This window comes from Eschrichtius robustus, chromosome 16, assembly GCF_028021215.1.
Source record: "Eschrichtius robustus isolate mEscRob2 chromosome 16, mEscRob2.pri, whole genome shotgun sequence".
NCBI classification, from domain to species: Eukaryota; Metazoa; Chordata; class Mammalia; order Artiodactyla; family Eschrichtiidae; genus Eschrichtius; species Eschrichtius robustus.
This window is the reverse complement of record NC_090839.1, coordinates 37,774,623-37,798,395: the sequence shown is the minus strand read 5'-3', so window position 1 is coordinate 37,798,395 and position 23,773 is coordinate 37,774,623. Positions and strand designations below refer to the sequence as shown.

The window sequence follows — 23,773 nt, the reverse complement described above, 5'->3', positions numbered from 1 at the left end:
CAAGGGCTATCATGTGCTTCAGTCCATGGAAAAGGAACACATTGCACTTTGCACTCAAGTTTATAAAATGTCAGTGGTCATCAAGATCATCTTTTAAGCAATGATGCCGTACAAGGACATGCAAAGAAATCTAAGTTCATAATTTCTGGCTGTATTTCCTGGTGCTAGCCTTTATATCCCCTGACTGCATTTTCACCTTCCCCTGACATTCAGGAGACCTGAAACTTTTAAATAAAATTTAATTTGTTTAAAGTATTATAATGGGCACTTTTTAGGACCAAGTGTTCCACAGTTTATTTAAGTATCCTATATAACTCTCCATTTCCCTGAGTAAGTATAAACAACTGTTCTATTTAAATTTTAAGACCACTAAATTTTATTATAGCCAGAAATAGTTTCTTTTTTACTATTAGAAATGGAACCACTTAAGTCTCAGTCCTTACCATCCCTAGGTCAATAAAATGTCTATTAAAAGATCATATACAAATGGTAAGTAATAGCTACTAGGTGAATTCATTAGCCTGACTTTTAAAACCCCATGAGAATTACGTTTTAACTGGAAGAATGGGGAAGTATTCATGAAATTTATTTCACAAAATTCATTTATTAAAAAATAAATTGCCATTTAAATTCTTTTATTTCGGGGCTTAGCTTTCAAGAAAAAGAGGCACATTATAATAAAAGGAACTGGTGGGATTTATTCAACATCCCAATATCTAAGGTATGTCCTGGGGTCATTAGTGATGGACACCACTCTTTTATAATGACCTGACCTTCCTGTTGATAACCCGAAGGCACAGGAAGCCAAGGTCAAATCATGCAGTGATTTGGATAAATAGCAGGGATATTCTAAGTTTTGAGAGAAGGAAAGGTCACTGGTTAGCCTGTGGTCAACATCCTAATGAAACCTGATGGGATAGCTTATCATGTGGCAGACAGTTGTGTGGGCCAGTGAAAAAGCAGGGCTGCCCTCACCCAGGCTGCTCTGAACTTGAGCAGATGTAATATACTCTGAGAGTAGTGGAGGCCCCCACCTGTGGAGAACAGCATTGCTTCTAAAGGTTATGTCTGGGACTCTGGTGTCATCCATGTGAAATCTGGGCTAGAATATACACGCTGCCTAGGTATATTGATGCCAGCCTTTGGATAGGTTTGATTACAATGAATACATGGAGATTTACATTCAAGAGGTAATCATGAGACTCAAATATTTTTTAAAAGTAATGATAAAGTTTAGTTTCATTTAGAAAGAGTGCTTGAGCTGATACATAAAGGAAAATGGAGGTAATGAGTTAGCAGTCTCCTAATTGTGTTCTTTATCTTCCTTCATGATTGGTTGTGGAATATTCTACCAAACATACATTGGGTGATCCTTACCTGTGCTTTCTTCTCAAGGACATAAACACAGAATATCACCATTTTATGGATTATAGGAATAGCCTTTTAATAAATCTCCTGGTTCTTTTTTCTAATTCATTGTCCAGTTCACAGAGAGATTCTACTAAAACAGAAATTAGACCATGTGTCTTCAATGGCTGCTACTGTCCCGTGGATAAAGCTTCAAGCCCTTATCGCTTCTTGCAATGATCTGCCTGTTCTGGCCCCATGTTCCTCCTCAGCCTCATCTCTATGGTAATGAACTTCCTCCATTTCCTCCAATGATCCCCTTGCCTCTGGGCAGCCACACCTGCTGTCCCTCTGTCTGGAACCTCTTCCCACAACTTCTAGAGTTCTCACTCTTACTCACACATCTGTTATTGCCTTAGCACTCACATCCTCTAGAAATGATGCATGGTGAAGCTAAGACTCTGTTTCATTATTAACAGGCCATTTATTGGTCCAGTAGTTATACATCAAAGACCACTGATCAAATAAGCAGTTAAAAAGAGACTTAGGATTATAGATGTAGACAATTTGAAATAATTATCAAAGACAGGTTGGCTTCATGATATTTTCTGACAAAGCCATCCATCTGGCCTTAGGTACTCTAAGTGGTGAAAAAAGATCTAGTGCTTCCAAAACTGCCACTGTGTGCTCTAGGCATCTCAATAATAATTTCAAAATCCTTTCAGTAATGAAAATTTTTACTCTAGGTTTTTTTTTGGTTTAAAAACCAAATGGCTGAAAAAAAAAAAAAAAAAAAAAAAACAAATGGCTTATCCATTTCCAAACAGTTTGTTCTACTCTCCTCATTCTTTAATATTAAAGAGAATTAAATAAATCAGTTGCATGTCAATGAGAAATCTAAATGTCAAAATGGATGATTTTTACTACCTCCTTTTTGCTATTGAAGTGTTGGTCCAATGACTCCTTCTAGGAGTGCTCCTCTTAACATTCCAACAAATCAGTGTCCTCAAATCCACCTACAAGACACTCAGAATACATCTATTGGCCAGAGGATGTAAAGAAAGAGTGCAAACTAAGGTAGGTATGTAGGGATCAGGCTCAGAAATCCTAGAGACTGAAGTATAAGTGCTCACGTTCTTTCCATTGCACAGTGGTCTTAACCTGAATTCCCCCCAGCAGCCAACAAGTGGAAGGTCAGTGGGCACACATTCCTGAGGAGGGGACATGCACTTGTGCCTGAACCTGAGCCATGCCCAGGAAAACCTGGACAGCAATCCTTTGGGTCCTGGACTTTTCCTGATGATTTATTCCTTTGAAGTCAGTTAGGCTTAAAGCTAATGCTGAGGGGTTAGAGGCTTAAACTAGAAATGCATTTGCTGAGGACTTCACCCCCCTCCCCAGATATAACCTTGTCCAGCAGCATTATCAAATGGATTGGCTGGGCTCCCTAGGGTGATCTGTCGTGGACCAGTCAATTCACAGGTACAGAAGATACAATCCTAGTCCTACAGAAATTCTCAATAGCCTTGTGGCATTTCTGATGGAGAATGACTTCATGAAGTTCTTGCATGGATTTAAGCCTGGCCCAATAAGAGACAAAATATTCGTAGTGAGCCCATTCTCAAGAGATAGGGAGGAATGGTAGAATGAGAGCAGATGGATGCTGAGTTGGCTCAGGTCCCACCACAAAATAATTTTTCATTTTCTCAGCCATTAGTCTAAGAGAAGGTTAAAAAGATAATTGGCATTGCTGTCAAGAGGGTAACTGAATTTCCTTGTTTCTTATTGTCAAGCCTTTGAGAGAACTTAATTTGCCTTTTGACAATGAGGAGGAGAGTGAACCACAGAGAGTAGTGAGCTTTAGACAGTATCTTAAAAAAATTACAAAAAGACACTGAGAAAGCTGAGGGTTCAATGAAGCCCTTTGGATTCATGTTAAAGGCGGCCTCCAGCATTTCTGGAGCCTTCACTCCCGTCCACCATCAAATCCTAAAAGACAGGGGGATGTCCCACAGCAATCAAATCAGGGCAGGAGCTCTGGACACACGTTCTCTTCCCCTGATTTCCTTTTCCAAACCACACAGAACAGTCACCAGTAAAGTGATTTGTGACCTTGCTACATTCCATCCCTTAGCTCAAAGGTGGGCAAACTTTTCTATAAAGAGCCAGAGAGTAAATATTTTAGACGTTGCAGGCTATAAGGTCTCTGTCACTACTACTCAATGGGGCTGTTGCAGCGTGAAAAGTCACAGATAGGATGTAAAGGAATGGGCGTGTTCAACAAAACGTTATTTAGTAACACTCAAATTTGAATTTCAAATGATTTTCTTGTGTTTTAAAATATTATCCTTCTGACTGTTTTTCAATAATTTCACAATGTAACATCATTCTTAGTTCATGGGCTATGCAAAAACTGGCCACAGCCTGGATTTGATCCCAGCTTCAGTTCAGAGCTGTTCAATAGAACTTTCTGTGATGGTGGAAAAGTTGGATATTGGCACTGTCCAATACTGTAGACACTATTGAAATGTGGCCGGTGTGATGGAAGAACTTAATTTCTAATTTTATTTAGTTTTAATTAATTTAAACTTGAATCACCACTTATGGTTAGTGGCTTCCCTGTTGGACAGTGCAGCTCCATAATATTCTTTCATATTATCTTGAAAAACATTCTTATTTCTTGCCTACATTAAAACAGACAGCAAAAAAAAAAAAAAAAAAATCCTTCTGTTTGCTGCTTAAGTTATATAGTTACTGCTCCTTCTGGGGAGATCACAGTTGATGTCTTGTTTTAATTACATAGTAAACATGGGCAAACACACAGAGAACATGCAAATACCCATAGTGCACATGTGCACCCATGAACACAATGAAGTTCTTCCTTGGCATGCCATCACTACCCAGTGAATAAATAATCATGGAAAGAAAACCATGCTTATCAATAAGGATCTTTCCCTCTTATGCAATGTCTACTATGAAAACACAATATTGGGCAATAATATGAACTTAAAATTTTCTGTTGTTTTCCTCAATTATCTGTTACAAAAGCCTATACTTTCTTTAGCCATTGTTTGCAATAATGAACTTGCAAAACGGACTGAAGGGATGTCCTCTTCTAAAATATGCATAGTGATCATTTCTAAGTAAATGATATTGCAAGCCCTAGGTCATTTCAAATCAAATCTCAGAGCATCTCTGGGCAGCACCTCATGCTGATCTCACAGATCAAGGACAGAGTAACTGACCATTAAAAGACAAAAGCATAAAATCACTAACACTTAAATAGTTTTGGTAACAAGCATCGTTTAGCACACATATAAAGTTCTATTCATTAAACTCTAATCCAATTACAAAGTATTCTTCATTTTAATTAAGCCCTTTTATGGTGAAACTTCTCCTATCATCCCTGGCAGAGGCAATTCAGGGTTAACAAAGGAAATTCTAGAGTGAGAGATGGAGGATAGATGTCTATCCTTGGTAAAACAAAACAAAACAAAACAAAATAATAGGAAAGAAGTGTAAGTTAGTGGTGGAAAAAAAAAGACTTGACCCTACAATCTTAGTACTGTTTTCAGAACAATGTCAGGCCAATTAGCTCCTTGAAAGCTCTTCAAGGCTCCGTCTGAGGGCTTTTCTTTCTCTTGTTATAGTCTTTCTCTTGGGAACTTCATCCATGCTTGTACGTTCCTCCATCTATATCTATATCTATATCTATATCTATATCTATATCTATATCTATATCTATATCTATATCTGATTCACAAATCTTTTTTCTCTAGAAGACTTCTCTCAATTCCAAATTGGTATATCTCACCATCTACATGACTTCTCTACTTAGATGTCTCAAAGACATTTCAGTCACGCCATGTCCAACACTGCCCTGCCCTCATTCCAAGTTTGGCTGTCTTCTGCAGTGATAGGTGACAATACCCATCCAGTTGCACACACTACACATCCAGGTCATTCCTTGACTCCTCCCTTGCCCTACACCCTATCATCAACCCAGTACTAAGTCCTACCTCTCACCTCCTTATACTTCTCTCCATCTCCAAGTCCATGCTGTGACTGTCTCTTGCCTGAACTAATATAATACCCCTAACAAATCTCTTGCATCCTGTTTTCCCTTTCCTCCCTTCTATTTGTTCTCCACTGCAATCAATAGAAATCTTTTCAAAACTTAAATCTGGTCATATCACTACTTCCACTGTGGATTAAATCTTGTTAGGATAAAAACCAACATTGCTAAGGCAGCAACCAAGGCTGTTCGGGTTTCACTTCTGTCTAACTTTCTTTCCCCATCGTATGTTCTCTTCCTTGTTCTCTGTGCCTTATCTACCATAGGGCAGTTCAGTTCCTTGAACACACCACGGTCCCTGCTTCCACACCGTCTTTGCATGTACTATTTCTTCTCCCCTGAAGGGCTTCCTCCATCCATACACTCCTTCTCACTCCACTGGACCCCACATCATTTACTCAGTTATTTCCTACTCAGCTTCAGCTCTCAGTTCAAACATTACTTGCTCCAAGAAGTACTGCCTGATCTTTACCTTTCTATACCTACCCCATCCAGACAATTCTCGATTTTTCTTCCTGGAACCATGTTCCTTTCCTACAGAGAAGGTATCTCAGTTTTTAGCTACACATTCATTTATGTGATTATTTGTTTTTTGTCACCCCTGTCACTTATCTGTAAGCTTCACTAGATCAGGGACCATGTCTACTTTACAAACCATGGTTTCTCAAGAAGCTGGCACGGTGCTGGCACATTAATACATTAAGAAATGTTTGAATGGATGAATGAGTACAACAATGAGGACTGGGGATAGTATAAGTACATGGAGGCCTCTGGGTATGGGAAGGTATATAATGTCAACCTTCTTTGCAAGCCCAAACTACTCCAAGGATTTTGCTCCTCTACAGCTAGTTTTGGCCTATAGACTCTGTGGCCCAACACCAACTAATATACAGGCTATTATGGGGTGTGTGTTGTGTGTGGTTTACTAACTCACTCCTTCCTGCCTCTAAGTTACTTTTCTATTCTTATTTTCCCTTGATCTCATTTTCCTCACTTATTCTCTATTGATTTTTATCTTTCTATTCTGCACACACTACTGTCATCTGTGTTCCATCAAATTGGAAACATTTATAATTATACTTATTAATCCCAATCCTAACTGTACCAGTAAAGCTCTGAAGTCCAAGTTGGGAACCAGTTCCGGTGGTTATGTGACAATCCAGTAGCCAGTTGGATACACAAGCTTCACTGTCTCAGTATTATTATTATTATTTTTGCCCTTGAGGCTACTTGTAGTTTCTATCACACACTCTTCCTCATTCGCTCCCTGCTGTCCTTGAATTCCCCTGAATTTCTGGGCATGCAATAAAATTAAGGTAAATGAAATAGAGATAGAGCTTATTCAGACTCTTAGCATCCAATGAAAATAATAGACAGTGAAATCATGCGGCCAGTATTTAAACCTGTGCTGTGATGTCTTTGGATTTACCTTGAAAGCATTCTTCTGGGAGCAGGTAAATGTCCTGGGGTCTGTGCTTGGTATATCAGGACTGTTTCCCAAGGTCCCCTCTCGGAGATATATTTGCATCCATCTGACATTGATTCATGTAGCCAGATGGCAGAGGACGGAGCTGGATCACTTAATACAATGTGTGACCTACTTAGAGGTCCAACAATCTGTGGTTTAATATTAAATGAAAGAATTGAGGTTTTGAGTTAAAAAATACAGATTGATTTGTTGGTTATCTTATGCTCAGCATGAACAGTCTGAATGCTGAATGCATCAGTTTGTTTTGTTTTTTTTTTTAACGTCTTTATTGGAGTATAATTGCTTTACAATGGTGTGTTTGTTTCAGCTTTATAACAAAGTGAATCAGCTATACATATACATATATCCCCATATCTCCTCCCTCTTGCGTCTCCCTCCCACCCTCCCTACCCCACCCCTCTAAGTGGTCACAAAGCACGGAGCTGATCTCCCTGTGCTATGTGGCTGCTTCCCACTAGCTATCTATTTTACATTTGGTAGTGTATATATGCCCATTGAATGCATCGGTTTTAACAAGCAAGGAGGTAAGATGCAAAACTGATTCCCCAAGGATGGGTGATGAGATGTGTTGGTAGGTGTCATTGCCAACCTAGTGTGGTGGTAACAAAAGCCATTGAGAACCAGGATTGCCCATTTAGGCACCTAAGGAGCAAAAGGTCACTAGCAGACAATTGGGATGACCTTACGACATGGTCAGAAGTGTCCCATGGTAGTTAGAATGTGCAAATTCCTCAGGGTTTTCTGAACTATCTCAGAGAGATTGTAGAGGATAAGTGCACCCCTTATATAGAAAGCCTTCTTGCTTTGAACATGTTCTCTATTAGAAATGGTATAAATCAAAAGAATATGAATGAATCAGAGAGTCCCATAAAAACAAAGATACAACTGGGGCATGTGCCCCACATCAAGACATAACTGGTTCAAAATGGCCTTGTTCAAAACTGGCCACAAACATGTCAAATCAAATATCAATATTTCAGTATGATATAAAACTGGGTAAAGTGTATATTAATTGATTAGGAAGCTAATATAACATTGTATCCGGGAATATTATAGAGAATCTCTGTTCTCCCCAGGTCACTTCTCATTTTTCTTTCATTTGGTCTTTCTTACAGACCAAAAGTAGAAGCATTATTTCATTAATGAGTCTTGGGATTCAGAAGGGTTTTCCCAGCTGGGGTTTTCCATGACATTTACGAGGAAGTATTTAGGGAGATGTAGGACCATTGTTTCAGAAACTGATCCAGTGACTCATGTTTTGTTGCCACTTATTTTTGCTTTCTGCTGGAAACTGGCATTGATGCAATGATGGCCTTTTTGTCCTAAAGCTTTCCTTACCTCTGATATTTTCATCCTTTGATCTTCATGCTGTCACTATAGAACTAGTGAAGAGAAATACCCATAATCTTGCCCTTAGCTCTTCAGTATCTTGGTCTCCAAATTACTCCATTCTTGATTTTACTCTAACCTTCATAAGCCCCTGCACCTAACAGCTGGAGGTCCGTCCATTCCCAGGATGAGGTTACTGGTTACCTAACTGTTCACTCTGCATGCCGGCATCTAGCACAGGGCCTAACACATAGTAGACCTCAATAAATACTTGCTGAATGAATGAATGAAGTAAATGGCTCTTTGAAATTTATTGGTTTTCAAATTAAAAAATATATATATACAGAGAAAGACAAAAATCATATGATATCACTTGTATGTGGAATCTAAAAAAAATGGTACTCATGAGCTTACTTACAAAACAGAAATAGAGTCACAGATGTAGAAAACAAACGTATGGTTACCAAGGGGGAAAGAGGGATAAATTGGGAGATCGGGATTGACATATACACACTACTATATATAAAATAGATAACCAATAAAAACATACTATATAGCACAGGGAACTCTATTCAATACTCTGTAATGACCTATATGGGAAAAGAATCTTAAAAAGAGTGGATATATGTATATATATAACTGATTCACTTTGCTGTGCAGCAGTAACTAATACAATATTGTAAATCAACTATACTCCAATAAAAATTAATAAAAAAGAAAAAATAAATAAATGCTAGTTTTTTCCCCCAAAATATTTAGGCAAAAAATATTAATTCATTCCATTAATTTTAATTGACTATATGTCAAGTACTTAGGGCAAGAATAAAAGGGATGTGGCCCTTGTGTGGAAGTGGGACAGGCAATAAACAAGTAACCACATGAATAGGATATTCTCAGAGTGAATGGTGCCACAAATAAAAGAAAACAGAGAAAGGAGGTTAGAGTCTATTCTGTAGTCTGGGAAGGTCTTTATATGAAGTTGATATTTGAACTGAGGACTGAAGAAAAAGGAAACCGCCACAGGGAAATCTGGAGGGATGGTGGTTGACAGCAGGAAGAGCAATCAAGAGTAGGACTTGATTTTTGTGTATGGTGCGAGGTAAGGATCCAATTTTGTTTCTTTTCCATATCAATAACCAATAGTCCTGACAGCATTTCTCAAAAAGCCTGACTTTCTCCACTGATTTCCAGTGCCAACTTTATCATAAGTGGAGTTTTCACATCTCTGCATTTGCTTATGGACCATCTATTTGTGCCAATGTTCAATTTGCCAATATTCCACCAATATCTTAATTACTATATTTTCATAATGGTTCTTTTAAAAAATATTTTATTGAAGTATGGTTGATTTACAATGTTGCATTAATTTCTGCTATACGGCAAAGGGATTCAGATATGTGTGTGTGTGTGTGTGTGTGTGTGTGTGTGTGTGTGTGTGTGTGTATTCTTTTTCATATTCTTTCCCATCATGATTTATCACAGGGTATTGAATATAGTTCCCTGTGCTATACAGTAGGACCTTGTTTATCTTCATAATGATTCTTTATGTGTGTTAAGTCTTTACACTCTGTTCTGCTTCAGGAGTGTCTCAGCAATTTCTGGGCCTTTGCTCCTCCATGTAAATTTTGGAATCACCTTGTCAAATTCTACAAATGTTGAGGGGATTTTTAAGGCATTGCATTTAATCTATAGATCAATTTGGAAGAACTCATTTTTATGCTATCGACTCTTCTAATTCCTTAGCATATTATAACAGGTCTTTGATGTTTTTCAAAAAAATGTTATGTATTTTCCCATAACCTTCGATACATGTTGCTAAAGTTATTAGTGGGTATAGTATATCTGCTATAATATTGTGAATTTTAAAGTTATGCTAGCTGCCTATTATTTATAGAAATGCAACTGATTTCTGTGTATTGATTTTATAGTCAATAAATTTGCTAAACTCATTAATTAAAATACTTCTGGAAAACCCTTCTAATAGAGATTCAGAGCATTTGCAAATTATATTTTTCTTCACTTACTATCTAAATGTTATACCATTTTTTTCTTTTTCTTGGATAGAAGGGAATAACAGGGGGCATCTTTGTCTAATAGGAATATCTTAATTATGAAGTTTTCCTTGGATTTGCTTTCATTTTGTTGTACACACACATATACATATGTATGCACAAACATTAGTGAAGTTTCTAATTGTGTTGTCTTATCCAAATCTCATATACTTTGATGATATTTTGGGGGGGTCGGCTTGAAATATTGATTACTGAGAGAAATATATTTTCTAGGAGAGGTAGATTCAATACTGTCAATATTTTTGCTTTAACCATTGTAAGAGTACATTATCACGTGCACATAAGTTTATATTCTGTTTGAGAACTGAACATTTTATCATTACATAGCAGCCCTCTTTGCTTTTGTTTTAAAATCCATTTTATTTAATGTGAACATAGCTAAAGCAGGTTTCTTTTGGTTAGTATTTGCCTGATACATTTTTTCCTTTACTTTCCTAACCCTTATTCTTCAGACATGTTCTTATTAAGCAAAGGAACTAAATAAAACAACATTTTTTTTTAATAAAAAAAAAAAACAAGTTGAGCTGACAATGTCTGTTATTTGTAAATGGAACATTTTGATGTATGTTGTATTTATTTAATTCCTCTGACTAGCATATAGATTTATTATTTCCTTTAGTGAATGTCTACTTGTGGCAAACTCTCAGCCCTTTCTGCCATACTCTCCCCCCACCATCTCCAGTCATCCTGGGCAGGGCTGAAAATGCATTTATTGCTTTCACTCTAAAGTGATACTTTCTCTGGGTATAAAACTCTAGATTGGCAAATATTTTCTTTCAGCACATTGTTGATATTATCCCACTATCTTCTTCCTTCCACTGTTACTGCTGAGAAATCAATTATCTATCTAATTGTCATTTCTCTAAAAGTAAATTCTCTTTAGTTGCTTTTAAGATATTTGCTTTTTCCTTGGTCTTCTGAAATTTTGATATGATGTATTTAGATATAGAATTGTTTAAAATGTATCTTGCTTAGGATTCCTGAATCTATGAGTTTGTGTCTTTCATCAATTCTGAAACATAACCTCTTCAAATATTTCAAATATTTTACTGCCCTCATTTTTGCTCACCTCTTCTCACTCTACCCTTCATACCTTTCAATCTCTCTATCATATTTTCCATCTCTTTGACACTCTGCTATATTCTGGGTAATATTATAGACCTTTTAAAAAATTTACTACTTCTCTCTCTTTTGTTGGAATAATGCATTGAATTTTAAATGTAGTTATATATTCATTTATAGAACATCAATTTGTTTTCAAATATACACCACTTTTTTAAGTCAATTAATCTTTATTCTCATTGTCAGTCTTAAAAATATCAATACTTGTTTAACATTCTTTTTCTCATAATTCCAAAATATTAAGTTTTTACAGGGCTTTTAATACTATCTTTTGTTTCTGCTGGTTCTCACTTATGGACTTTCTTTATATTCATTGTAATTGTTTTGATGAGCTGACATTTCTGGGAACTTTAAATGTAGTAATAGTTTAGGCCCTGATTTGAAGACAGACTCCTTTATAGACAAACTAATTATGCCAGGAGACCAGAGGATTACCAGGATGAGATAGATTTACACTAACTTCTGAGTTTGTCAGGTGGTGTGAATTGAATTCAGGCTTCAAGCCCACATGAGGGAGAGCTTGTAATCATGAATTCTCAGGAAGAATTTTTTCTACCTCTATTCGACATCTAGTTTTGAGATCAACAATTTTCTTGCAGTTCTTTGAGATGATGGGTTTATTTTTTTATTCATGACTGCTCTGAGGTTGTGTGGCCCTTTGTGGTTCCAGGTTTATGTAGTGGGTCTCTTAATAGATTCCTCACTTTACTTCACTTTCTGTTTTCCCACTACCCACAATCATGAAAAAATCTAAGCTCAATGTCAACTTGACAGATACTTTTTTTTTTTTTTAATCATTTTTTAAATCTTTTTTTTTTTTTTTTTTTGAGATTTGGAAGCATAATTGAATGAGTTTTTTATTTTTTATTATTTATTTATTTATGGCTGTGTTGGGTCTTCGTTTCTGTGCGAGGGCCCTCTCTAGTTGTGGCAAGCGAGGGCCACTCCTCATCGCGGTGCGCGGGCCTCTCACTATCGCGGCCTCTCTTGTTGCAGAGCACAGGCTCCAGACGCGCAGGCTCAGTAATTGTGGCTCACGGGCCTAGTTGCTCCGCGGCATGCGGGATCCTCCCAGACCAGGGCTCAAACCCGTGTCCCCTGCATTGGCAGGCAGACTCCCAACCACTGCGCCACCAGGGAAGCCCGACAGATACTTTTAAGCTGAAAGACAGCTTTACTGCCCTCTGGGTTCCTGCTTTCACTTGGAAATTGTCCTTTGAGCATTCCTTAATTTCTTTTCCATGGCTTGACTCATTTAAACATATTTTAAAAGTTATACAGAGTCTTTATTTGTTTTCATTGGAAACTCAGGTCTCTCCAGCTTGCTTTTTGATGTTTTCACATCTTAGATCCTATCAGCAACAGATGTAGGTTTTTATATGGCTGAGGAAAACAGGTGACTTCAGAATCACAGTAATTCTACTAAAAACCAATCAAGTTTGAAGGGCTCATTAGCAGAGATGCAATGATATCCAGGAACCATAATGGCTCCTTTTAGACTAAATTGGCTTTTTTAAAGCTAGAAATAGAAAGAAAGAGGGCACTTGAAAGAAGTGGATCCAGATGAACAGTTAGAGAAAAGCTTAAACTTTCAAACAATCTCCCATTTAGAACTAACTTTTAGCAGTAATGGAGACTTTTACATTAAAATTCAGAATATTTTTGATCACCCAGGTAATATAGAGATACATTATTTCAAGAAACACATGCAAACACACAATATAGAGAGCTGTATAGTACCCCTTGACCACCTTTCCAATCCCAGCCTCAAGTTTACCCACAGTTTAAAAGTTTGGTGTGTAAATGTCCAGAACTTCTCTATCTATTCTTCATATTCATATCTATGCATATACACAGAGAGAAACATAGAGTTTGTTCTGCATTTTAGAAAAATATATAGGTGGTATTCTATTTTGCATGTCTGCACATGTTTTTCAGTTCTACTCTCTTGCTTAAGAGTCCAGATATACAATTCTGCATTAAATCATTTAATAGAGACATTGTTTCACTCCCTCCAATTTTCCAAAGTTTCTGTAGAGAAGCTTGACCCCATTCTGACTTTCAACTTGTGACCTGTAGTTTTCTTTCTGGAAACATTTAGAAGTTTCCCTCTGTTTCTGATGTTCCAAAACTTCGCAGCTTTGGGACTTACTGTGGATTCTTCCCTTCTTGTTGCTGAGCCTTTCGATCTGGTAACTAATGTCCTTCAGTTGTGAAAAATGTTTCTTATCATATTTCTTTGATAATTTGCTTCCCTCAGTTTTCTTTCTGGTGCCCCTCTCTGCTGGGATCCTGTGCTCCGAGCACTTAGCTTTCTCCTTCCTTCTTCTGCAAAATCAGTTACCTCCCTCCCATTTGCCTTCTATCTTCCAATTTTATATTGATCTTCTAAACACCGCTATCTCCTCTTTTGTATTCTTGGACTCTTTTTTTTTTCCACTATCATTTTATGAGAAATCACTTAAATATCACTTCTAGGAATCTGTCCCACAGAAATCCACAAGACTCCTTAAGAATATCTATACTTAGTTTACATAAATTTGTTTTTAAATATATATTCTATATCTTATGGTTTCTGTGGTTTTATTTTTTACATAATTATTATATGTATATATATTATATATATAGGAGAGATTACTGCTGCTATAGAAGAAAACTTTTGACTTTTAAAATTCAAATTTCATCCAGTGTCTAATAAAATTCTTTTTTCTTACATAAGTTTTCAGGTGTCCACCTGTAAGTGGACCTCTCTGGGCCTCTTTTCACATCAGCTAAGTGAAGGTGTCAGCTCAGTTTCTTTCAAAACTCCTTGCAATTCTTATTGTTTATGTAATTTTCTAAAATTTTGTACCTTAGGATCACCAGGGTTAGCAATAGTTCTTTTATCCCACCTTTGGATGATTATAAATTTAATTTGTCCACAGCCCATCAACACATTTTTGTGTGATAATGAGAATAGCAAAGCATGACACCAGAGTCTGAACACATGATGTTGTCAGACCAGTGGAAAAATCCTCTATTAAGTCAGGGCAGATAAATCAATCAGGGGAAATGCCATTCCTGGACACGCAAGCAAACCCTCAAGGTTATGTAATCAAGTTTTCAATTAATATGCTTCCCTCCCCCTTGAACTGTGTATAAATTAATAGCAGCTGAAAACGAATAAAGAAAGGAACACAGAGGAAAGAAGACTGGAACAAACAATGCAATACAGCAGAAATCACATTTATCTGACATCTGCACAACAGAGAAGGGAAGCACATGATCTGAAATTAAAGGGGACTGGATTTTTAAAATAATGGACATTATACCTGGATAGCCAGTGCAGAGATAGCTGTGAAGCAAGCCACAGAGAGGTGTGCTCATTTGAGGATCTGTTTGTTGGTGTCATAGTAGAGGATGTGTGTAATAGCATTTACATGTGTTTTGGGAAAAAAATCAATGGATTAACAAATTTAAGAGATAGGTAATGCACATGGTGCAAAGCTCAAAGTGGGCAAGAGGCTATTTAGGGGCATTCATACCCTTATTGTATTGCATTGTAATACAATTTCACTGACAAACTATTAAGTACCAACACAGGCTTGTTTAGATTAGAGATATGTACCAAAACAATGAGTAAGTCTGCCTTTTAAATATGTTTACGTATATATCAATATATGCAATATAGATAAAATATATATTTTAAAATATATATAAAATGTTTACATATATATATGCAAGTATGTATCATAGATGGATGGACAAATGGACAGATGAAGGACTGGAGAGCTACTTTCAAACCCACTGCCCTCCAGTTTCAAGAGATAAAGAAAATTAAAAACAAAACCTATTTTCTATTTTACTCCTTGATAAGTACTATAATTTCAAGATTAGAAATCTACGTGATAAAACAGTTCTCAATATACAATCTCTAGGTTTTCCAACTAAATTAGCTTTAATCCCTAGATAGAATGTTCCTGAAGGCCAGAATTCTGGTAACACAATGACAGCAGTGCAGTGCAGTTGAGGACCATCCTAGGTGTCTTTATTCTTCATCTTGGGCTCTTGTAAAATCTCACATAATAGCTTTTTCACATTTTAGTTTGCCAGTAGGATTTAAATATGCAGGAATTGTAGTTATGTTAATGATCATGATAAACTCTGCCAACACACTGAACAATATATTTAGGCACAAGGTTTAAAGAAAAGGAAGTGATTATTTCTGAAAGCCCCAGCTGAGCCTCAGTTCTAGGGGTCATGTCAGCATGGAGAGGAGACTGGAAGGTCGCACGGAAAGCTTCGCTGGCTCTGTGCTCTCACAGGGACACACATTCACCTATGGATACACCTGTGGGATAAATCCATTGAAACAACACCAGAGCAGTGGCTGTCAAGAGCCAGTCTAATTAATCTGTCTATTAGGAATATTTTATTTTAGAGCTCCTCTTAACAGAAGGATATTCTGAGCTCTTACATGTGAAACGGACATTAAAAAACAAATTTCTGGTTATAGCTCAGCAGAACTGAGCATAATTTTCAGCCCTGAAACAGCAAAAAAGTATTCTTCTAAAAATGTGCATTTAAAGGTTTTGACTAAAAATCTTGCTGAAGTATTTGATCAGAGTTCAGTTTGGTAGAGAAAATGATAGGAGAGAACAGGAAAAGGCAGGCGCCACCAGGGTAAGGGTGCCTTTTCTTCCCATGTGACCCAATCTCCACAAAACTGTTTGTTATTCACCTCATTACAAACATCTGTGTCACAGCAGGTGTTGGGTCAGGAGAGGACACGGTGTCCAGGAAACCTGCAATCAGGTTAGAAAACTCCCAGGCGACCCATTCCCTTTCAATTGACTCTGAGTGGCTGGCACTGCCTACCACAGTCCCTGAGCTTCCTGCCCGTGAAATGGTTGTCATTTAAGTCACAGTGGAAACACTTCCCCAAACCACTCTCCCTGGAGGTGTAGGAGCTGCTTTTCCAATGACAGCAAGGGGAGCTGTCCTAGCCTTTCTAACTATTAAAGGAAATAGACAATTTCCTTAGAGTTGCTTAAAAATTCCAGCTCCCTATAGGGTTGGTCTTAAAAGTTTCTTGCATGAATCAGTCTCTTTGGGTAAAGTGCAATCTTTCAAAGATGTCCTTCCCATTTTTAGCTTCCCAAGATGGTGGCTAAGTCTCTATAGAATTCTGTGTCTTCAAAGTGGGAGAAGAGAAGGTGGCAGGCTTCCCTTACACCCTCACAGGTCTCTGCTATGAAGGGGCTGTTCTAAAATTCTCCATGGACAAATGCCTACTGGCCATTTGGGGTGATTGATTGGTAGCCACTGCTTGAGTCCATGGTCTGGGCCAATGGACCTGGTGGGACCTCTTTCTTGTTCTTAGGCTTCCACCAGCTCCCTCACCACCACCGTTTCCCATCACTGGGGCACTCAGGAATGCTCCTGTCCCTTCTAAGGCACACATGATATGGGAGCCGTGAGCCTTGTCCAGAATCTTCCAGATTTTGGCCCAGAGAGTAGAAGTCAGAGAGGTACATACAAATCTCACCTCCTGCTTTATCCTCTCTCCCTTCTTTTCCCCACATTTCCTAGGGATGGAAAAGGCAGGCTCTCCTCTTCCTCTTGTCACATCCTGAGTGTTAGGGTGGGTGTTTAGTAAGGCTTAGCCCTTCAGGTCTGGAGTTAAAAGAAACTAAAGAAATTTGGAGAAATCCTTTCCTCTCTTGAAATCTCACTTTTGCAAGATTTCTGCCCTGCTAATGAGGGTCTTCTCCTTAAGGGAATCCCAGCCTTGCCTTTCCTGGAGCCATGACTCCGCCAGGGCGGGGTGGGGTGGGATGGATGGCAGAGAGGGAAGGAGGAAGCTTAAAAGGAAAAGAAAATATATCAGCTTATCATGTGCAAAATAATTTCACTGCTACACAAGGCGGAGTGAATTCTAATTACAGGATGGTAAATGCGGAAGTCTCTTGATCTATAGATGCTTTCGTGTGGCAGCCATGCATGCTCTGTGCCCTTCTGGACCAGCTCTGAAGATCACAATCAATGTACTAAATAGCAAGAGAAAACAACCTAACCTTTAAACAGTGTGTAGGGAAGCTCCTTATTGTTCTTGATAGTTCTGAATAATTGATGCTGCACACTCATTAAGATATTGTCCTTCTGCTGAATGTTGATTCACCAGAGGAAAACACAACCCTGCCAACCAATAAATGGGTGAAATCTCTTTTTCCCCATTCTTCCCTGGCAATCATTTTATTTAGTAATCTCATGATAAACTAGACTGGACCATAGGTTAGAAGTACTCATTCACCTCTCTTCAAATGGGTTTTCCCCCGATTCCTGACATCCCTCATTACTATTTCAGATTTCTGCTTCTCTTCAAGCCTGGGCTTCGAGAAGAGTGGTAGGCAAGCTACCTCCTATTCCTTGCCTCCTGCTCATTCCACCCTTGTTTTGCTCCGCTCCCACATTTCCCGTGACCCCTCACTCACACCCAGGGCACCAATAACCTCCTGGTCACTAAAGTCAAAGGACACGTGGTCACTAAAGTAGCGTCTACTGAGTCCTGTAGACACTATGGATCATTGCCTTCATAGGAATGCCTTTTATTCTTCTTGGTTTTTCCCTCCCAACTCACAGGTTGTACCTTTTCTGTCCCTTTCAGGCTTTTTTTCCTCTACCAGACTTCTTAAAATGAAGAGTTATCTGGAACTAAGTCCTGGGATCCTTTCTCTTCTCCCTCTCTATGCCAAGGATTTTATCCATCCTATGCCTCAATTCAACCTAGATTCATGATTCTCAATTTTTTGTGCATGTAAGCTACACCTGGAGAATGGGTGAAAACTTCAAGTCACTTAATCTTTTCTGCTTGAACATCTTCTTCTCTCATCACCCTCATAACAGCCTCATACAATATGATGATGATAAAAGAAATCATAAATGAACATGGTTGTAGTCAGAAAGCAAGAGGTACTGGGGTGTTAATTTGGAGTGAAAGATCTGGGCAGGCACTGAGTGCTGCCCCTCTGTGACCTCAGACAAGTCACTTTCACCTCCTGGGCTGCAGAGTTTAGAGAACACAGGTGTGGCTTAACTGTAGTTTTAATAAAAGGTTGAATGAGAATTGGCATTTCATTTTCAAAGCCTGAGCCAATTCTTACTTGTTTGGAATAAAAGAGCAACCTTGGAGAGAAATATTTCCTACAGAAAATAAAACTTCATCTGAAAACTGTTATTTACCCCAGCAGTTTTCTATTCTACTTCATTTATTGTTACTTAAAACTTAGCAGAGAAAAAACATGGCCTCTTTAAAACGAACAAGGAAAGTGTTAGCTTAGTATTCGCTGTGGGGTAGTATTAGCAGTGGGAGGGATATTATGTTACAGCTGAGGCAATTTTCGGATGGAAGACATTGCTGAATGGGTTAGAAAAATGATGTCAATGCTAGGCTTAGGTTTGAGGAGACTTTTCTGTTGCCCACCCCCGAAATATTTTATATATGCAGGGCTTGAGAGTTCATAGGTCAGCAAGGCAGCACTGACTCTTTCTGGTGGAAGAAACCTAGAAAAAAAGGTTTAAAAAAGGTAATAAATTATGTTTCAGTAGAAAGTTTTGTTTACAAAGGACGGGTAATAATGTTTGCAAAAGGAACTCTGCACAATTCTGGGAAAAACCTATGCCATAAAACAGTAAGGTTTGTGCCAGTGGTGTACTGGTGAATGTTGAATACGCTGTTCTCCTAGGGAAAAAAAAGAGCCTGGTTTGTGGCATTTGTTGATTTCCATGGTGTAAATATACTCACTGTAGACAATTTCAAGCTACAAATGTGAGGACCCTGAACAAAGAGTTAGGAAGAGGTGTGTGGTAGGAATCCATTGCAGTGACCCTATAGGCACCACAGATGTAACTTACCTCCAGGGCACAGGCAATAGTGAAATGTCTTAATTAATTAGCAGTGGTGAGTTTGGGATATTTGTTACCTTTGTTTTTATTTTTTGTGTTTTTTTTCTTTTTCTTTTTTTTTAAATTGAAGTATAGTTGATTTACAATGTTGTGTTAGTTTCAAGTGTACAGCAAAGTGATTCCGTTTTATATATATTCTTTTCCCTTATAGATCCCTTTGTTTTTAGTATGATTTGTTTAATTGTAAATCTATATAATTTACTTTTCAATAGTGTCTGTGTTTAACAACTGGCTCACAGAATTCCTGGAAAATTTTAAATGAGTTCCTCTGAGCTAGTATGACCAGCTCCAGCTCATCAATGGTTTGTCCTCAGAGAATAAAGGAAAATTATTACTATTTGCTTAAGCAATATTTAATTACATTCGAGTTCTGAGAGGTGGACACTTTGCTTTAGATGTTTTTTTACTTGTTAATTTTCCAGAACTCTATGTTATCTATTAATAGACAAATAAAAAACAAGGATTAAAATCATTGGATGGGGAGGAGAGAAGATGGCGGAAGAGTAAGACGGGGAGATCACCTTCCTTCCCACAGATACAGTAGAAATACATCTACACGTGGAACTGCTCCTAGAGAACACCCACTGAACGCTGGCAGAAAACGTCCGACCTCCAAAAAGGCAAGAAACTCCCCCCGTACTTGGGTAGGGCAAAAGAAAAAAGAAATAACAGAGACAAAAGAATAGGGACGGCACCTGCACCAGTGGGAGGGAGCTGTGAAGGAGGAAAGATTTCCACGCACTAGGAAGCCCCTTCGCGGGCAGAGACTGTGGGTGGCAGAGGGGGGAAGCTTCGGAGCCACGGAGGAGAGCGCAGCCACAGGGGTGCGGAGGGCAAAGCGGAGAGATTCCCACACAGAGGCTCGGCGCCGAGCAGCGCTCACCAGCCCGAGAGGCTTGTCTGCTCCCCCGCTGGGACGGGCGGGGCTGGGAGCTGAGGCTCGGGCTTTGGTCGGATCGCAGGGAGAGGACTGGGGTTGGCGGCGTGAACAAAGCCTGAAGGGGTTAGCACACCACAGCTAGCCGGGAGGGAGCCCGGGAAAAAGTCTGCAGCTGCCGAAGAGGCAAGAGACTTTTTCTTCCCTCTTTGTTTCCTGGTGCGCGAGGAGAGGGGATTCAGAGCGCCGCCTAAACGAACTTCAGAGACGGGCGCGAGCCGCAGCTAACAGCGCGGATCCCACAGCAACAGGGGCGCAGAGGAAAAAGCGGAGAGACTCCCGCACAGAGGCTCGGCGCCAAGCAGCGCTCACCAGCCCGAGAGGCTTGTCTGCTCCCCCGCCGGGGCGGGCGTGGGCTGGGAGCTGAGGCTCGGGCTTCGGTCGGATCGCAGGGAGAGGACTGGGGCGGGCAGCGTGAGCACAGCCGGAAGGGGTTAGCGCACCACAGCTGGCTGGGAGGGAGACCGGGAAAAAGTCTGCAGCTGCCGAAGAGGCAAGAGACTTTTTCCTGCCTCTTTGTTTCGCTGCGCGCAAGGAGAGGGGATACAGAGCGCCGCCTAAACGAACTCCAGAGAAGGGCGCGAGCCGCGGCGATCAGCGCGGACCCCAGAGATGGGCGTGAGACGCTGGGGCTGCTGCTGCCGCCTCCAAAAAGCCTGTGTGTGAGCACAGGTCACTCTCCACACCGCCCCTCACGGGAGCCGGTGCAGCCCGCCACTGCCAGGGTCCCGTGATCCCCGGACAACTTCCCCGGGAGAACGCACTGCGCGACTCAGGCTGGTGCAACATCACGCCGGCCTCTGACGCCGCAGGCTCGCCCCGCCTCCTCTGTACCCCTCCCTCCCCGCGGCCTGAGTGAGCCAGCGCCCCCGAAGCAGCGGCTCCTTTAACCCCGTTCTGTCTGGGCGGGGAATAGACGCCCTCAGGCGACCTACACGCAGAGGCGGGTCCAAATCTAAAGCTGAACCCCAGGAGCTGTGCGAACAGGGAAGAGAAGGGGAAATCTCTCCCAGCAGTCTCAGAAGCAGCGGATTAAAACTCCACAAACAACTTGATGTGCCTGCATCTGTTGAATACCTGAATACACAACGAATCATCCCAAATTCAGGAGGTGGACTTTGGGAGCAGGATATATTAATTTTTCCCCTTTTCCTTTTTTTTTTGTGAGTGTATATGTATATGCTTCTGGGTGAGATTTTGTCTGTATAGCTTTGCTTTACAATAGCTTTATTTTACTTCACTATATTATAGCCTCTTTCTTTCTTTCTTTCTTTCTTTCTTTCTTTCTTTCTTTCTTTCTTTCTTTCTTTCTTTCTTTCTATTTTTTCTCCCTTTTACTCTGAGCCGTGTGGACGAAAGGCTCTTGGTGCTCCAGCCAGGCATCAGGGCCGTGCCTCTGAGGTGGGAGAGCCAACTTCAGGACACTGGTCCACAAGAGACCTCCCAGCTCCACGTAATACCAAACGGCAAAAATCTCTCAGAGATCTCCATCTCAACATCAAGACCCAGCATCACTCAATGACCAGCAAGCTACAGTGCTGAACACCCTATGCCAAACAACTAGCAAGACAGGAACACAGCCCCATTCATTAGCAGAGAGGCTGCCTAAAATCATAATAAGGCCACAGACACCCCAAAATACACCACCAGACGTGGATGTGCCCACCAGAAAGACAAGATCCAGCCTCATCCACCAGAGCTCAGGCACTAGTTCCCTACACCAGGAAGCCTACACAACCCACTGAACCAACCTTAGCCACGGGGGACAGATACCAAAAACAACGGGAACTACAAACCTGCAATCTGTGAAAAGGAGACCCCAAACACAGTAAGATAAGCAAAATGAGACGACAGAAAAACACACAGCAGATGAAGGAGCAGGGTCAAAGCACACCAGACTTAACAAATGAAGAGGAAATAGGTAGTCTACCTGAAAAAGAATTCAGAATAATGATAGTAAGGATGAGCCAAAATCTTGGAAATAGAATAGACAAAATGCAAGAAACATTTAACAAGGACGTAGAAGAACTAAAGAGTAACCAAGTAATGATGCAAAACACAATAAATGAAATTAAAAATACTCTAGATGGGATCAATAGCAGAATAACTGAGGCAGAAGAAAGGATAAGTGACCTGGAAGATAAAATGGTGGAAATAACTACTACAGAGCAGGATAAAGAAAAAAGAATGAAAAGAACTGAGGACAGTCTCAGAGACCTCTGGGACAACATTAAATGCACCAACATTCGAATTATAGGGGTCCCAGAAGAAGAAGAGAAAAAGAAAGGGACTGAGAAAATATTTGAAGAGATTATAGTTGAAAACTTCCCTAATATGGGAAAGGAAATAGTTAATCAAGTCCTGGAAGCACAGAGAGTCCCATACAGGATAAACCCAAGGAGAAACACGCCAAGACACATATTAATCAAACTGTCAAAAATTAAATATAAGGAAAACATATTAAAGGCAGCAAGGGAAAAAAAAACAAATAACACACAAGGGAATCCCCATAAGGTTAACATCTGATCTTTCAGCAGAAACTCTGCAAGCCAGAAGGGAGTGGCAGGATATACTTAAAGTGATGAAGGAGAAAAACCTACAACCAAGATGACTCTACCCAGCAAGGATCTCATTCAGATTCGATGGAGAAATTAAAACCTTTACAGACAAGCAAACGCTGAGAGAGTTCAGCACCACCAAACCAGCTTTACAACAAATGCTAAAGGAACTTCTCTAGGCAAGAAACACAAGAGAAGGAAAACACCTACAATAACAAACCCAAAACATTTAAGAAAATGGGAATAGGAACATACATATCGATAATTACCTTGAATGTAAATGGATTAAATGCTCCCACCAAAAGACACAGGCTGGCTGAATGGATACAAAAACAAGACCCATATATATGCTGTCTACAAGAGACCCACTTCAGACCTAGAGACACATACAGACTGAAAGTGAGGGGATGGAAAAAGATATTCCATGCAAATGGAATTCAAAAGAAAGCTGGAGTAGCAATTCTCATATCAGACAAAATAGACTTTAAAATAAAGACTATTACAAGAGACAAAGAAGGACACTATATAATGATCAAGGGATCGATCCAAGAGGAAGCTATAACAATTGTAAATATTTATGCACCCAACATAGGAGCACCTCAATACATAAGGCAAATACTAACAGCCATAAAAGGGGAAATCGACAGCAACACAATCATAGTAGGGGACTTTAACACCACACTTTCACCAATGGACAGATCATCCAAAATGAAAATAAATAAGGAAACACAAGCTTTAAATGATACATTAAACAAGATGGACTTAATTGATATTTATAGGACATTCCACCCAAAACCAACAGAATACACATTTTTCTCAAGTGCTCATGGAACATTCTCCACGATAGATCATATCTTGGGTCACAAATCAAGCCTCGGTAAATTTAAGAAAATTGAAATC

General features: G+C 39.5%; 1 protein-coding gene across 4 annotated transcripts in view; it reads right to left on the bottom strand.

Annotated features, from left to right (window-relative positions):
* Positions 1-23,773, bottom strand: part of PLCB1 (phospholipase C beta 1) — a 694,419-nt gene that overhangs the window by 36,269 nt on the left and 634,377 nt on the right. Inside the window, exon 33 of one of the 4 annotated variants that reach the window (XM_068565595.1) lies at positions 12,765-12,817. The exons of the other annotated variants lie outside the window; for them this stretch is intronic. The gene's annotated coding sequence lies outside the window, so the exon portion shown is untranslated. Of the gene's footprint in view, positions 1-12,764; positions 12,818-23,773 lie in introns of those variants that run through there. 4 annotated transcript variants of the gene reach the window in all.